Source organism: Pectinophora gossypiella, chromosome Z (assembly GCF_024362695.1).
Source record: "Pectinophora gossypiella chromosome Z, ilPecGoss1.1, whole genome shotgun sequence".
Classification (NCBI taxonomy): Eukaryota; Metazoa; Arthropoda; class Insecta; order Lepidoptera; family Gelechiidae; genus Pectinophora; species Pectinophora gossypiella.
In genome coordinates, this window is record NC_065433.1 from 3,700,830 (window position 1) to 3,718,714 (window position 17,885).

At 40.0% G+C, this 17,885-nt stretch overlaps 1 long non-coding RNA gene across 1 annotated transcript in view; it reads left to right on the forward strand.

The window, feature by feature from the left end:
- LOC126380190 (uncharacterized) overlaps nucleotides 1-17,624 on the forward strand; it is a 67,913-nt gene extending 50,289 nt beyond the window's left edge. The window contains exons 2-3 of the long non-coding RNA XR_007568450.1: nucleotides 16,058-16,188; nucleotides 16,829-17,624. This is a non-coding gene — a long non-coding RNA (uncharacterized LOC126380190). The remainder of the gene's footprint in view (nucleotides 1-16,057; nucleotides 16,189-16,828) is intronic.
- The last annotated feature ends 261 nt before the right edge of the window (nucleotides 17,625-17,885 follow it).

Here is a 17,885-nt window from a genome sequence, read left to right on the forward strand (position 1 = left end):
CACATTATAGGTTTTTATCACGTTAAATCTGGATAGCGCCATCTATATATTTTTTTGGGAACATAGCCTGAAGAGTATCTCATTAGTTTTTTTATAAATATTTCTATTACTTACCTATAATGTTACTGGTGCTGTTTCTAGTACCTACACAACATCTAAGTGTATTTGAAGTTACACCTGTCATTTCCTTATCAGTTGAAAAGGAAAGGGACGGGTAAACAACGCGTAGAACTTTTGGAATACACGTCAATTTTAGGCAGAAAATTAAAAAAGAACCTTTAATATTGACCTTAAATTTAAAATTTAATATATAACCCGACAAAATTAAGTTAACAGCACACGCCAAAAGAATTGCATATGAGCGAGATGCCTATTTTATAATTAACAGCTGTCAATCATCCGTCCTTTCCTTTTCGGCGGATAAGAATGAAAAAAAAAAAACAGTTATTGGCAAGCTTGCTGCAAAATGTTACGGTGTGCCTCTTTTTGAGGCTACAAGAATTATATAGTAAAAAAAATAATTGCAGCCTAGCCGCCATTTTGTTTTTTTGTAACTATAAATTTAACCTGACTACTTCTAACGGCTACCTCACTTTGTTCAGCAGACATCTGGTTTATCCGCCATTTCGTTTTTTGTTTGCAGCGATTGGATTTGTCAAAGATTTAAATACGAGTCGTGAAAAAACTATTGGTTCAGGCAAGATATTTCTGCCAGGCCGTAAGGTGTCTCCTTGATGCGGAGCAGTTTTCGAAGATCGAGCAGTAATTTCATAGGAAATATGACGTTCTGATCAGACCCTCGATACGTCATTTTTACCCCCAAGGCATTTTCTGGAAAAACAAAATTTTGTATGGCGGCCATCTTGTTTTTTCGCCATTTTGTCTTTTTTTTCACCCGCGATAGAATTTGACCAAGATGTAAACAGGTCTCGTGAAAACAAAAAAGTATCAGGTGCGATAGATTTGCCAGGCCGTAAGGTGTCTCCCTGATGCGGAGCAGTTTTCCAAGATGACGTTCCGATCATCAATTTTACCTCTGAGACATTTTCTGGAAAAACAAAAATTTGTATGGCGGCCATTTTGTTTCTTTTTCACCGAGAATAAAATTTGACCAAGAATTAAATAGGTTTCGTGAAAACAAAAAAGGTCCAGATGCGGTAGTTTCGCCAGGCCGTAGAGTGCCGCTCTGATGCGGAGCAGTTTTCAAAGATCGAGAAGTATTTCCATACTCTTCAAGACGTTTCGATCAAAACCCTCATACATAATTTTTATCCCAGAGGTATTTTCAGGAAAAACGAAAAATTTGTATGGCAGCCATCTTGATTTTCCGCCATTTTGATTTTTTTTTCACCGGCGATAAAATTTGACTAAGGTTCAAATACGTTGTGCGTAAAAAGAATTGCTCCAGGTGCGATAGTTTCGCCAGGCCGTAGGATGTATCTCTGATGCGGAGCAGTTTTCCAAAATCTGGAAAGTTCCCCATACTCGACGGGAGGTCCAGATCACAACCCTATACACAGTTTTTACCCCCGAGACATTTTCTGGAAAAACAAAATGTTGTATGGCGGCCATCTTGTTTTTCCGCCATTTTGACTTATTTTCACCCACGATAAAATTTGTCCAAGATTTAAGTAGGTTTTGTGAAAAAAGAATCGTTCCAGGTGCGATAGTTGCGCCAGGCCGTAGGGTGTCTCCCTGATGCGGAGCAGTTTTCCAAGATCTGGAAGTTTTCTCATATTCAACAATACGTTCCGATTACAACCCCATACACAATTTTTACCCCCGAGGCATTTACTGGAAAAACGAAAATTTTGTATGGCGGCCATCTTGATTTTCCGCCATTTTGATTTTTTTTCACCGGCAACTAAATTTGACCAAGATTTAAATAGGTATCGTGAAAACTAAAAAGTTCCACGTGCGATAGTTTTACCAGGCCATAGGGTGTCTCCCTGATGCGGAGCAGTTTTTCAAGATCGAACAGTTTTTCCATACTCAGCTTGACGTTCCGATTACACCCCTATACATCATTTTTACCCCCGAGGCATTTTCAGGAAAATTGAAAAATTTGTATGGCGGCCATCTTGTTTTTCCGCCATTTTGATTTTTTATCACCAGCGATTGAATTTGACCAGGAATTAAGTAGGTTTAGTGGAAAAAAAAATGTTCTATGTTTGATAATTTAGCCAGGCCATAGGGTGTCTCCCTGATGCGGAGCAGTTTTTCAAGATCAAGCAGTATTTCCATACTCAGCTTGACGTTTCGATCACATCTCACATACATCATTTTTACCTCCGAGACATTTTCTGGGAAAACAAATTTTTGTATGGCGGCCATCTTGTTTTTCCGCCATTTTGTTTTTTTTTCACCGGCGATTGAATTTGACCAAGAATTAAATAGGTTTTGCGAAAAAAAATCTTATCCAGGTATAATAGTTGCGCCAGGCTGTAGGGTGTCTCCCTGATGCGGAGCAGTTTTCCAAGATCTGGAAGTTTTCCCATACTCACCGGGAGGTCCAGATCACACCCCCCATACACCATTTTTACCCCCCGACGCTCCTTCTGGGAGAACAATTATGTCAGTGAGTGAGTGAGTGAGTCAGTCAGTCAGTGGGTTTGTAGCTATATATATTATAATAATAATAATAATAATAATAATACCCGTAGTAGCCCAGTTGGTAGCTACCCCAGGTGGGGGGTGGGGGGTGGTGGGGTCCGGTTATTATTACCGGTGGTGCCCAGTTGGTTGGTGGTTGGTTGGTTGGTGGTTGGTTGGGGTTGGTTGGTTGGGGTTTGGTTGGTTGGTTGGTACGCTTGCCTCTCAATTTGAGGTCGCAGGTTTTGTTTTCGAATTCATGTTTGGATCATAAATGATTATCACCAGCTCAGCGCTGCAGGAAAACATCGTGAGGAAATCCACATTCCCGAGAAATGCATTTTCGGAGTTATGTGACCTAAGCTGTATTGGGCTGGTTTTCGCGGGTCGGAAGGTCAGACAGCCAGTCGCTTCTGGTTAGGTAAGCAGACCCTGTGAAAAACGGGATAATGCTAGGGTGATGAGGTAGGTACGTAAGTAGCGTCTGTATAGTGGGGCAGTGTTTTTTTAATTATTGTAGATCTGCCGAATAAGGCCTAAGCTGGTTTTCCCTTCGCGGGTCGGAAGGCAGTTGCTTCTGTAAAAAACCGGGCCTGTCAAATCTTTAGGTTAGGTAAACGAACCCTGTGAGAAACGGGATAACGCTAGGGAGATTAATTACTTACAATAATCTGTAGTAGGTATCTGTAGATATACCAGTATACGTTAATAGTGAATTTCATGACGTAACAACGGAATATTTACCTGAGAAGGGACAGTGTACAGCGGATGAGTTGAGCAAATATAGGAATGATGGCAAGGAAGGGACTTCAGGGACGCATGAGTACGACAGGGTTTCCCGGGTCACCGTTGACACCTGGAACATTCGCAAGAGTAGCTGGGGACCGTCGGTACCTAGTTGAAAACACCTTTTTTTTAACGACACTTAAATACTGTACATTTCCCGCAAATGGCGTTAACCACTTGGCCGGACAAAAGGGAAGCCTGTAAAGGAGACTGCTGTAAATCCATATACAAACGGAACGGGAACCACTTGAGTTTTGCACGAAATTGAGTAACGTATTCATATTGATTATATTTGTGAAGGTTGTAAACTTGGAACCTAATGTACAGGTTTATTGTGTCAGCCATCAGCTGATCATCCGTACACCGAGCTGTCCTTACCTTGCGTAACTTTGACAGCGACTAATCTGAGCCAACTAGCTTTTTTGTAGTTGTTAAACGTGTCCTTTTCCGCCACTGATCACGAAAAATTTTGCTGTTTTTAATCGACCTTTTTTAAAGTTTTGGAGGGCCAGATAATTTTAGAAATATAATACTTATTCTAGTCAGAGCTCAAAATGATCTGACCCGCAGGCGGCCCTTCCAGTTCACCTCCTAAAATCATGGTTCTCATTGAAATAGGTATGTAAGTTCCTCGCTTTAATATACCTAACTGCTTTATATAGGTACCTATGTACTATGTGTATATTATTATTTTATTACTAACCTTGTTTGCCGTCTGCAGGAAACTTTTCAATGTCTACGTGGCAACTGAAGCGTTTTCCTTTTATAAGTGGCTACCTACCTACCTAACTCTATTTTTGTTTTCATGCTAGGTACCTATCACGATTCGCCTCTAATTCGAAATTATCAAACTAAGCCATAAATTATATATCTAGTATCACATTTGACAGACGTTAAATAGTGCATTATTCACATATAAGGTAAGTACCTATCTATCTAGTCACTAATTTACCTTCCGACTCGCTTCACTATAGGCACCTATTGGTGCTAATGTCCTTTACCACCAGTTGAAGGTCAATTCAATTTTAGGAGACAATACGCTGTTGCCACTCAGATACTATCCTGTTTTCCAGATACTTGGAAAATTATTGTCTGTAGCAATAAAAGTATCTCAAGAAATTATAATACTTACCTACTTACCTACCTACTTAATGAGTTTTGGCCGGCACGTAAGTAATAATCCTAATACCGAATTACCTAATACGGCATTAAAACTTAAAAACCGTATTTGCAATAGCCACCTATTTCCTTTTCCATTTAAAAAATGCATTCGAAATTCAAAAAAGTTTAGTTTCTTTTTTAAAAGTTGCAGTGTCAAAAATGCACATTCAAACAGGTACCTAAATATGCCGGTAACCGGCTCAACTTCGGGCGACTCAAACTAGTGAAGTGCTGAATAATCCGGTGCAGTGTTCGTGTGGTACTTACATGGGTTTTAGTAGAAATCCGTGGAAGGAGTCACGTAACGTATGGTGTTGCGTGCGGCGGCTGTCAGCTGCGCGCGGATCGAGGGAGTGCGTGCCTGCCGGCCGGCCGACCCATTCAAGGTGACCTTCAGTATTCGTTTTGGAAGCCACGGCAACGCGCATGCCCGAATTAAACACCACTTCCCTCGGAAAATGCACCATAGGCCGACGTGCCACAGTCCACAATCGCAAACATGAAGTTTTTCATACAGGACTTCCAATTTGTGAATGGCCGCCTGCCGGTTGCCGCAATAAACTCTTGTGAATTTCAACTGATTTAAACCATATCTATGCTTGTTTGAAAGACGATATCTCCTTACTCGAACAACAAAAAATTAAATTAGCAGTAATAGCACTTTTAATATAAAATTTTACTATCCGCCAAACCGAAAAGCTTTCAAGAATTCAAATCTAAAAACAAGAATTTTCCACAAACGACTTTCTCACTGCTCATTATTTTAGTTTATTCTCTATCACTGTTATATCTCGGACGACAATTCGGCAAATGTCCAAAAAATCTTGACGTACCTAGGTATCTTTCGAGATCAATTACCTAGAGCGAGCAAACTTTCCAAGAGTCATAAAAACTATAAGATCGATGACTCATTTCAAGCTGTTAGAAAAACATAATAAATCTCGTAAATCTCCTACCTAGTAAGTTATTTGATTTATGAAGGTACTATTGCGCAAATCTATCGTTGATCGCCGCCTATACTTACTTAAGTACTTACACAATAAAAGCTGCAGCTCAGAACTGAATCTGCTTAGAAAAATGTTGCAGGTGTTCAAAGCATCGCCAAAATCCACATTACACAGTCAAGACAAAACTACTTATTTCTATAGACAAACCTAGTTTTTACTGGAATTTATTATTTAGCCAGCGAATGAATGAGTCAAAATTTCAATAGAGTCCTTCCGCTAAATTGCAAAGACCGCTGATTTTGCTCGTGCAAATCTTCCGAGTTTCTTACGTCGAGTGGTGAAATAAAAAAGGGTGTAAGTATAATGTCATCTTCAAAAAAATGGTAACTATTCAAATTGTTTCTTTGTGTATCACCGTTATTTGAATAGACGCCCAAAGGATGGTTATGTATGATGAAATATAGAAAGGTGAGTCCTATCCGGTTTTTAAGTCAGAAGGTAGGGCAGTTAACACGTTGACAGTCCCCATACAATATGTTTTGACTATCTTGTAAGTCCCGAATATTACTGAACAACCTTCAAGCTTTGCTAAGTCACCCGGGATCCAAGTGGAGCACCCGCCCTTAGTGCGTACCTGGTCGTTTCTTAGTGACCTATGTATGGGTCACGGACGTATGGAGTTAGTCCGTTATGGCTCGTATAAGGATCACTGGACTGTCAACGTGTTAACGAAGTGTTGTGAAATAATCACGAAACTTTGCATTTGCAGGGCTTACTTAGTTATTTTTACCAGCAGGGCTAACATTCGCAACTTGATTCAATTTCGAAATTGATGAATTTGTTTTTCCCTAACACGCCATTTTGTTCCTATTTTGACAGAACGACATGACTTATTTGGGTTCACATGTTAGCACCAATCAACAAAACGACATAATTATACCTATCGTCAGAATGAATAAAATGACCGTGACATAATTGCACATGGCCCTACAGGAGTTTAAAATTTATTTAAGTATCTGAAAAACATACTTCTAGATATAATAGGTACCTATATGTCCCTGGTGGGTACCTAAAGATATACCTACTTTCTTCCGTTTAGGTAAACATTACCCACAGATCGGGATAATCTATTATTATAAGTAAACATCTAAAAGTGGTTGCCCCTGCGCAGGTAGCTACTAACAATAGTTCTGACCAGAGGTTCTGACGTCCTGTCTACTCGACTAGGAGTAACGAGTGTCTATGTTATACAGACATGGTGTAGATGAGGGGGACGTCACGTACGAACCGGTCTGTGCGCGTGAGTTGGCGTAAGTCAAGAGCTGCGTGACGCGTGACGCGCGCCGCTGCAGTACATGCCGATGTGCACGCGCCTATGAGGAAACAGTGCAATAGGCACTACAGCGCGAATTACTACACAATTCACGCCTTTCTGTTAACTAATTTTCTGCGAACTGCTGAAGTATTTACCTGCTACTATTTAGAGTAAGAGTCAAACAATGAACAGTCATGATATCATGTACTTACCCACTTTAGAACTCTGTCTCACTATCATATTTGTCATTTAATGAGATTTAAAATTTAATGTGTCTACATATTAGTACCCGTGAACGAACATGTATCATCACATCACGCACCCATGAGTCTTTTTATGGTGAACAGTATATAGTAGAGTATGTGCTCCGGACATACTCTGATTAAGGGGGCGACGGCTGAGCCCAGTGGTGGGACGTGCACGTTTGTGGGTAATTCTTAAATAGTTTGCAGAGAACCCAAAAAAAAATAATATGTTTTTATGAGTTTTTATGATGCAAATCAAAAGTTTATGTCAAAAGCATATTTTGGATGCATATGGACAAGCTTAATACCCTCAGGAATATTAAAAAACAAGGGTAGAAAAACACGGTTGTGACATTTGTGCCTCGGTCGTGACATCACTAAACATAGCTGTGACACAATATGACATGGATGTGACTGTTTTGCATTTTTCATTGTAACTGTTGCTGTTATTTTTTTTGTCATCTTAGTTTTTTGTCTCAATTGATTGGAGCAATTAGGCAGTAAGCAAACACTGAATTGGTTTAATCAAAAGTATTTATTTGGTAATCTTCTTTCTGATTATGTGATACTTAACTAAATCACAATAATTGAGATCGCGTCATAAAAAAGTTAGGAAACAAAAACCTTTATACTTATTGTACATTTGCCGCAGATGGCATTATCTACTTGGCCGGACAAATGGGGAGCGCTGAAGGCTCTCACCCGGTACAACGTTTAAGGCAACAGGCCTGAGGGTGCCCAGTTGGGCGGGGTCAGTATCGGGGATGCCCACCTCGGCTCAGAGCGTCGTGTGAGAAGAAAAATATTTGAAAGAGTTAATCGATCCTAGAGGGTCGATAGCGATAAGCACTGATTGAGGGAAGTCTTCGACCACGCCGGCGGGGTCAGTATCGGGGTCCTGAAGTGTTTGGTGTCGCGAGCTGATTGGCTGCCTCTATGGCTAGAGTTATCGGGTCGTCGGGATCGTATATTACGTCCTTCGGACGTCGATACTTTTCATGAGGTCATGATCGGACGGATGCAAGTCGTGTAGATTTTCACCTTATTCCTAAGGGACAATTTACTACGCTTGTTAAGGAGACAATGAAGACTGCCCATTACAAACGCGGCGCGATCGCGCACACGTTTGATATGGGCCTTAAACGTAAGACTTCTATTTAAGACTACGCCGAGATATTTGACTTACTCCTCCCAAGGGATCGGCTTGCCAAACATCTTCATGACTTTAAGTTGACGGCGTGACCGTGGCGTGTTATAATAGTTTTTTGAAAAGTACACCGCTGCACTTTTCTTCGGGTTTACCTCGATTCTCCATTTGCGAAACCACTTGCCCAAGGCATTGGCCGCGCGTTGGAGAATTCCGGTCATCATAACTTGATCACGGCACGAAGAATAGATGGCTATATCATCCGCAAATAAAGCTAGTTAGGTGTTAGGGGATTTGGGAATGTTACTAGTATACAATGAAAATAGTAAAGGGGAGAGGACGGAGCCTTGTGGGACTCCGCCATGTATCGGCTGCGGTGACGAGAGCGTCCCTTCCACACGGTAGCGAAAGGTTCGATTTGAGAGGAAGTCTCGTATGATGTGCACGAGACGGTCTGGCACTCCCAGTGAATAAAGCTTGTAGATCAAGCCGTTGTGCCAGACTTTGTCATACGCTTTCGCCACATCGAAGAAGAGCGCTCCCGTAGCGACAGGTTTTTTAAGTTTAACCTACTAGAGATATGTTCAATAATACGGTGCACTTGTTGAACGCAGGAGTGTTTGGTTCTAAAACCAAACTACTCTAGTGGAATAAGACTATTGGATTCGGCGTAGTCCCGTAATCTAGCAAATATGAGCCGCTCATAAATCTTCCCCATGGTATTGAGGAGACTTATGGGGCGGTAACTTGAAGGTTCGTTTTTAGGTTTCCCAGGCTTTGGTATACCAATTACAATTGCTTCTTTCCACTGCTGTGGAAAGACGCAGTTGATCATGACGACGTTGAATATTGCCGTTAGTAAACAGATGAGGGGAGCACTGAAGTTTTTAAGGACACGATTCGTGATACCGTCTGAGCCAGAGGCTTTTCGGGTATGAAGATTTTTAATGATATCTAGTACCTCTTCCTTAGTGACCTGTGGAAGAGAAGGATCGGTGGGAGGTACAGAAGCCCTACGCTGAACTTCAGAGTTCAACGTCGAGCGGTGCCTACGATCGATAGGGAGAGTGCTGGGCGAACATTGGGCTTCGAGACTGTCGGCAAGGCATTCGGCTTTTTTGTCATCGTCAAAAGCGGGGGGTTGGTTAGGCCTATTGAGAGGTAAAACCGTATCCTTTTGAAGAGACCTAGACAGCTGCCAGATGGCCTGGTGGTGGAGCTCAATGCCGCTCAAAAGATTATCCCACCGATTCTGTCGCATGTCATTAATACGTTTTCTTACAGTATGCTGCTAGAGACGCAAATGACGGCGACATTCCTCGGTGCGATTGGAATCATATGCGCGGGTGGCTGCGTTTTTCTCCGTTGGCAGATCACGGATATCGGTAGGCAGTTTCCAGCGATATGGTCTTCCATCTCCGGAACCTGTTTTGAAGTTTCGTTCAAAACCGACCTCACGTGATCCGTGAGGGAGTTAATAGCTGTCGAGGCCTCCTCTAAGGAGGTTATTTGTACTGGGAACTTCAGGGCCAAGATCGTTGCTATTCCAGGTAAAGGCCGTGTCTCCTGATATCACGTTATGATACTTCTTCTTAGTAGCGTAGCAAGGGGTATCAGGGTTGTCGTTATTTATACTAACAATTTGACCAAAAGATATTTCTCCTTGAACTTAGTGAGTTTCGTTCCAATCCCGAAATCCACTTCCGTAACAATACCATACAACCGCCTAAAAAACCCCTGCCTAGTGTGGCTATGAATAAATTCCTTCCAAATATCTTGGAAGAGGCCCTTGCCGAGTACTGGGATCTATATGGACTAGTAAAGTAAGTACTCGTATGTAAGCATATCAAACAATAATATAATTTATAAATAAAAGCAACAAAACACACTAAATTATTGAAATAAAAAAGAATGTCACGATCATGCATTATATGTCACAACCATGTGTTTAAAATGTCTACGGCTGTGACATTTTTATCATTACATGGTCGTGACAATTTGAAACGTGTTCGATATAACCCAAAAGCTATCCACGATACTGCAAATCTTAAGTAATTATTTTAAACTACACTGTATGACGTGCATATTATATTTCAAACAATAGTGTAACACTGATACTTAAGTTTAAAACTCTAACACGGCGTTGACGAGTTAAGGTTGTCCTTTTTTTAAAACGTAAAAGCAGATTGATTTTATATTCGTCTCAACGCTCTTAGCCATTTGCAATACTGACAAGAACTCAGAACAATAACTAAAGCATAGAAGGAAGGCTAAAATAGCAACAGAACTCTATAATTCTGCTCTACTTTATCTTACGGAACCGGCGTAATGTTAGACAAAGACGCATATACAAAAATTGTTTCGTAATTTCGTAGGTTGTCACAAGTTTTTCATTGTCTAGTGTTGGGTTTCACTTTAGTATATGTCGATAAAATTAAATTTACTTACAATTAATGTCGATAATTTTTTTTACAAGATTTCTTTTTGTAGGACGCAATTATCTTCTTCTTGATGAAAGGAGACTCTGTCTCTGATAGGTAAGTATCTAACCATTTTTGGATTATATTGTCTGGTTGCAGCTCACATTCAGGAAGGAAATAAAATAGCCAACTGTTATCGTTTCATCGGTAAGTATTTTGTAATATTCGAATTTATTTATGAGATCATCCGCCGTGCACTGGTGTTGATCTTTTTTTTTTTTTTTTTTTTTTTTTTTTTTTTTTTTTTTTTTTTTTTTTTTTTTTTTTTTGACGTGACTTATTGTAGATTTGCCGCAGATGGCATTAACTACTTGGCCGGACAAATGGGGAGCGCTGAAGGCTCTCACCCGGTACAACGTTTAAGACAACAGGCCTGAGGGTGCCCAGTTGGGCGCGAACCTCGGCTCAGGGCGTCGTCTGAGAGGAAAAATATTTGAAAGAATTAATCGACCCTAGTGGGTCGATAGCGATAAGCGCTGAATGAGGGAAATCGTCGACCACGCCGGCGGGGTCGGTATCGGGGTCCTGAAGTGTTTGGTGTCGCGAGCTGATTGGCTGCCTCTATGGCTAGAACTGGTGTTGATCGACGTGCCGTGCAAATTGGAATGAATCCGCAGTAAAATGTTTCGAGCAAATACGGCTGTACTTATTTGGAATAAAAAGAAAGAAAGTGCATTTCTTCGAGGCAATGACGTCATAAATCGTCTGAAACAGACGTATAAAGCCAATGTATGTATGTATTTGGAATCCAATTTCGTCTATTAATGCGAATTATCCATTCTTTCTCTTTGTTATCGTCTACAGGAAATCTAAAAATTAAAAGTATCGATAATATTAGTACATCATTATGGACAATCAACATAACACATACATCAACAATCAACATACATTAATTCCATTCGTTTCAAACTAACAGTCGCGAACGGAGCTGCAAAAAATTTCTTTTTTTATTAAATTTCACTACTTATAAAACTAATTGTCACCCTGTTCAAGAGCTGTCGTATTTATACCTACGTGATGCAATGTTACCTCATTTTGGTCAGTTAGTATTTAACTTTTCATAAACAATTGTGTTTTAGTAGGTACCTACTCGACGCATGAGGAAAACATTAAGTTATGGTGTAGACACAAATGTTTAAAAAATCATCGCTACTCTCTTGTAACTAGAATATTTTGTATCGTTAAATGCTAACTGACCAAAATGAGGTAATATTGCATCACGTAGATACCCAGTAATATGACAGCTATCTAACTACAACATTTTATACACTTAATATCAACTCCCTAGCGTTATTCCGTCTCTCACTGAAAATTTGATTACAATTTGTAACACATTCGGTGTCATTGTCTCTTATTCCTGCTGATATAACCACGTACATTTTACACATGGCGGACGCCCCCGTCCTAGTAGCTATTGCCTTATGCGGCAGATCTGCAATAATTAAAAAAATACTATGCCCCACTATACGAACGCTACTTACGTCCCTACCTCATCTCATTATCCCATTTTTCACAGGGTTAGGTAGGCACCTAACCTGAACATTTGACAGGTCCGGTTTTTTACAGAAGCGACTGCCTGTCTGACCTTCCAACCCGCGAAGGGAAAACCAGCCCAAAACAGGTTAGTTCATATACCTTCGAAAATGCATTTCTCGGGAATGTGGGTTACCTCACGATGTTTTCCTTCACAGATGAGCACGTGATAATCATTTATGATCCAAACATGATATCGAAAACAAATTCGACAGTCATTGGTGCCTGTGCTGGATTCGAACCTGCGACCTCAAAGTGGGAGGCAAGCGTTTTACCAACTGGACTACCACGGTTCTATGGAAACGACATACAATAATAAAAATATGAAGTCACTGAAAAGTTCTCTGTCTCTGAGACAATGGAAGCACTTGGCTACAGACCGTGCCACTTGACGCTTTTCGGAGTGAGCAAAAATCTAAACCTAAAACTAAGTAGATTTTAAATTTAGATTTTTGCTCACAACTTTTCAACTTACTTGCTAATTAAATTGTGTAGCTGCAACTTACTTTCAGATCCAGGCTGCGAGGATAACTTCTTCAAAATTAGCACTAATATTCCTTTAGGATTCCTTTATCAATGATGAAATATTAATTTAACATTGTGCAAGTCAACTACGCCATACCTGGCGGACTTGGGACAAGCACTAAGCCAGAACCGCGGCAGTTAGAGGCTAAGCGTGACGTCACCCAAGGTCAGATAAGGTTATTGTCATCAAAGTGTACTGACGGTAACGTGGGTTAGTGAACTAGGGACCTTAATGATGCAAAGTTTGTGTGAAGTACTTTTTGAAGTAGATTTGCCGCAAATGACGTTAAGGAGGTAGGTATTTGGCCGGACAAATGGGGAGCGCTGTGGGCTCTCACCTTTTACAAAATTAAGACAACCGGCCTAAGGGGGCTCAGTTAGGTAGGTATAATCATAGAATAAGGAACATTTCAATTGATTTCACTGTAACATGCACAATTTCATCATTTTCGCGAGTGTTGGTATCACATAAGTACCTACATACATTTATAAACATCGCTAGCAATCCCGAATGGTGTGGGCCTAGTGTGGGCAGACAACTCGCACATTTTATAAGTTGGTTGACCTCGTAGTCCTCAGAGGTTACTGAAGGAAGCCATCTGAAGGTGACCTTTTGGATGTAGGTATACTATCGCGCAAGCGTGAAATATAAACTAAGCAGCTTCTTGTTTTCTCACGCGTTACATTTTTCTTCACGCAATAGGTATCTTATTCGGCCAGTAGATACCTAAGTTAGTTACCTAAGTTAGTTAATCTTTACTTTCCTTAGATTACGAATCAACAGAAGAGCTTTTAAAATAGAATACTTAGTTATTTTTTTATTTTTCTTTTTTATGTTTCTCCTTTAAGTACATCTTTTCTAAATATTTTTCTTACTTACCCACTGTATTAATAATAAGTCTTATTAAAAAGGATGCCTAAATTAAGGATAAATTGTAATACCTATTTAATTGGTTCCCCAAGACACAGGCTTAGCCTAGTTTGGGGACCCCTGTTTAATTAACCATTGTTATTACCTTTATTTTTGTAATTGCACTTGTTTTTAATGTCTAACTATATATTGTCATTGTGTTGTTGTAAGTTTGTGCAATAAAGATTATTATTATTATTATAGTTAAACTATGAGGCTCCCTAGTCGGACCACTATTTAGTACACAATTTCTGATTATATCCATAAAATCTAATACTTAATTTCTACATTCACGTAAGTAGGTACCTACCTAAGATACTTATGCCAAGATAGTATTTCAAACGTAGTTTGTAAAGTTTTAATTGTTTGTAAGCTTTTTAAATACCTAATTGTTAAGTTTAAGAATATTTACTGAATTAGCTTTAAGTACTCATTTGCTTACTTTTTTGACATTTATTATTATCTATCTTTAATATCTGTAATTATAAATTAGACTAACATTTTTACTACAATAAAATTTAAAAAAGGAAAATTGTATGCAAAATCAGTAAAGAAAAGCATCCGTAGCAATGGTTCTTGATTAGTAGATTTGCTGCAAATGTCATAACTACGTATATTGTATACTTCGCCTGGTCCGCGGAAGTTCGTGTTGCTCAAGTGTTGCTCTATAACTTCACCGGATGCCCGAATGGTATTTTATCAAATACGCAGGATAGCAAACTTTTTATATTATTTTATGTAATTCGCTGACGTTTTCTAGACATTATTGACGAGTGACGTCTAGTATAGCAACCACATTTTTGAGAGAAGAAAATTCGCTGAAAAACCATTTTAGACAACTTGATAAACATTAAGCTGTGCTGTTGGACAGTACTATTACTGTACCTACTTGGTACAAAATATTTTTATATCTTGGGATATACAAAAATATCGATTAAAAACGTACTGGATTTGTAAATTGGTCTACAAACATGGGTTGGAGAATGGCAGGTTTAAAGTAAGTAATTTTACGGTAAATTAATCTGAATGCACACAGGAGCACAAACACAAGGACCACCAGCCAAGCAGTTAATGCCATATGCGTCAAATCTTCAATAAGTCACGTCCAAAAAAGGAAGCCCCCGTTTTACCCCGTAGTCGTCTTTCATGTCGTTCCTTTCATATTTGTCTTCCTTTTATTGATCCTGACGACCCGATTACTCTAGCCATAGAGGCAGCCAATCAGCTCACGACGACACACAGTTCAGGACCCCGATACCGACTCCACCGGCGCGGTCGACGATTTTCATTCAGTGCTCTTCGCTATTGGCCCACAAGAGTCGATTAATTCTTTCAAATAAAATCCTCTCAGCGCCTCCCCTCCGCTCCTCATTTGTCTACGATAAGTCTCGTGAAAAAAGCCTTTCGTTTACCGCCAGTTCAGAATAGGTAAGTATTATGCAAATATCAAAACATCGCAATGTAACATGACCCGTGTGGAGATTTAATGAAGCGAGCTATATACCTAAGTATTATACCGCGTGTTGCTTCGTCGTTGCACATAGGTGAGTGTCTATTACATACGAGTAGCCGTACTGAAATCCATTGCTTAAGAAACCCGCACGACTGGCATTTGCCTGCAATCAAGATCTGCCCTATAAATGCTATCCGCTTATCACGTGATAATAAATCTCCAATAAACAAAAAAATAATTGCAATAAATAAACGAACAGCTTCCGTGGTCTAGTGGTTCGGTCACGATCTCGGGTAAGATTTCCGATGGGGACATCGTCGTAATCACTTGAGACTATCCTTTGTTGGTAAGGACATTGCAGCCTTGAATTACCTGTTTGTCCGAAAAAAGTAAAATGATTCTGTGCTTCGGGCACGTTAAGCCGCTGGTCCCAGCTATTAGCTATAAGGGTTCTTACAGACGAACTGCAAGTTGGGAACGGCAGAGCCTACTTCAGCCGTCGACCCTAACGCAGGCTTACACACGGACTTGACATAACAATGACAAAAAAATCTGCATAATACACGCTTTCAATTATAAACCCTTTTATATGTGTGTATATACAAATACAACATTACACGACTAATGATATTTGATGAATATTAATGGATGGAGGTGGTGAATGGAGGAGCTCGGTGGCGCAGCGGTAAACGCGCTCGGTCTGCGATTGTTGAAGTTAAGCAACTTTCGCAAAGGCCGGTCATAGGATGGGTGACCACAAAAAAAAAGTTTTCATCTCGAGCTCCTCCGTGCCTCGGAAGGCACGTTGGTCCCGGCTGCATTAGCAGTCGTTAATAACCATCAATCCGCACTGGGCCCGCGTGATGGTTTAAGGCCTGATCTCCCTATCCATCCATAGGGAAGGCCCGTGCCCCAACAGTGGGGACGTTAATGGGCTGATGATGATGATGATGAATGTTCCAGTTACGTGAATTACTCGAGTATCGCCGCGAGAACTCTACGCAAGGCACTCAAGTCCAACCTGAGGGATGAAGCTTCCAAGCGGGACGAGTCACACATCAAATGCTTCTTTTGGGAAGACGGCCACCCGTTGCGTGTGTACCTACCTGTTACTAATAATTATATCAAGCACAAACTTTGGTATCATGTCACATGATGTTTTTTGACAAATTGCACAAAAGTATGGAACTGAAAATAATTTAAAAAAACACAAAAATTGTCATGAATTTTCCGACAAGAAATTCCACTTGATATCAACTCAGAATCATGGTCTGAACCATACCAGAATTTACATACAGATAGCCATACAAGTAGATATGGGTGTTAGTGACACCGTAACGAATACTGAGAGGGATGATTCAGCTCATTATTCTAATTTAATATCAAGTGGGATTTTCCATTCAAACCTCGGCTCAGGACGTCGTCAGAGGATTATATCTGAAAAAGAATTAATGTAGCCTAGTGGGCCGATAGCGATAGGCGCTGAATGAGGAACATCATCGACTACGCCGGCGGGGTCGGAATCGGGGTCCTGAAATGTTTGTTATCGCGAGCTAACTGTAATCGTCAGGATCATATATTGCGTCCTTCGGGTGCCGATACTTCCCTGTACCTTGCATCCTGACTGTTACTGCTTGACCGTTCAAACGAAGAGTATCGCTGGCTCTCATCCGGACACATTCACCCGTTCACTATAGTCATAAAAACCTTGTGTGAATGCATATTGTATTTCAGCTCTGGGACAAAAGCCGGGTGGTTCTGGTGGCGCCTCCAGCGGCGGCGGAGAAAAAGGAAAATGATGCTTCGCCTCACTGTACCTCATCACATCACTGCAAGTCGTAGAATAACGTTAGATTGTTATAAACAGTAGCAGCTGTAACATAGAACCCGCATACCGCGCGCGACGCGTTATTTGAACCACCGCAATAGGCTAGTTACCAACTAATAAGTCAAATCAGATACTTTTTACCAAGCGTCAAAACACGAAATTACTATGGAATTTTTATTAAAATTCATTTTCAATTAAATAGAAAAGAGAAAATGTTTTTCGTTAGTTTTAGATCTAGCTTTATTTAGAAATCAGAATTTCATAATAGATCTTTAACCGAAAAAATCAACACGTCTCACGACCACGACCCAATTGCCTGCGCGATAAATAAACCAATACTATTCGCTTAACTAACGCGTCGCACCTGTTGTGTTACTTGGAAGGAAAAGGTATTTTGTACTGTTTGTACCTGTAGATATTGAGATTTCATTGGATCAATAATAAAACCAAATCCATCCAGATAGGTACTACTTCTGGTTACGTATTTAAATGTCTAAAATAAAAAAGCTAACGTTCAATTACCTACGTTTAAAATACCTAAAATCTAAGTACCTAATGTTTAAATTCCTAACCAACTAATACGAAGTTCCTATCGTGGGGTAGCTGTTCTGTTATGTATAAAGGGTATTTAAATTTTAGGTAATTTGACGTGAGGTGTTTTATTAACTTAAGACTTTAAATACGTAACCACTATTTTTACACATAAAACCACCTGCTTTCCCGGCCCTGTAAGCGTTAATCATTAGTGCATGTTTCACAGTTTGCTGATAAATCTAATAGCATATCCAGAACTTAAATGGTAGATGTAGTACTACGTAGTTTTGCAATTTTGCAATAACTGAAAATGTGTCCTTGTATTGTTGTTTGGTAGAAAAATAAGTGTTTAAGGCCAATAAACTCGTAAAATTAAATATAGAATCACCTCTTTTTTAAAAACATTCCCGCGTCTCTGCTGTCGTGTTT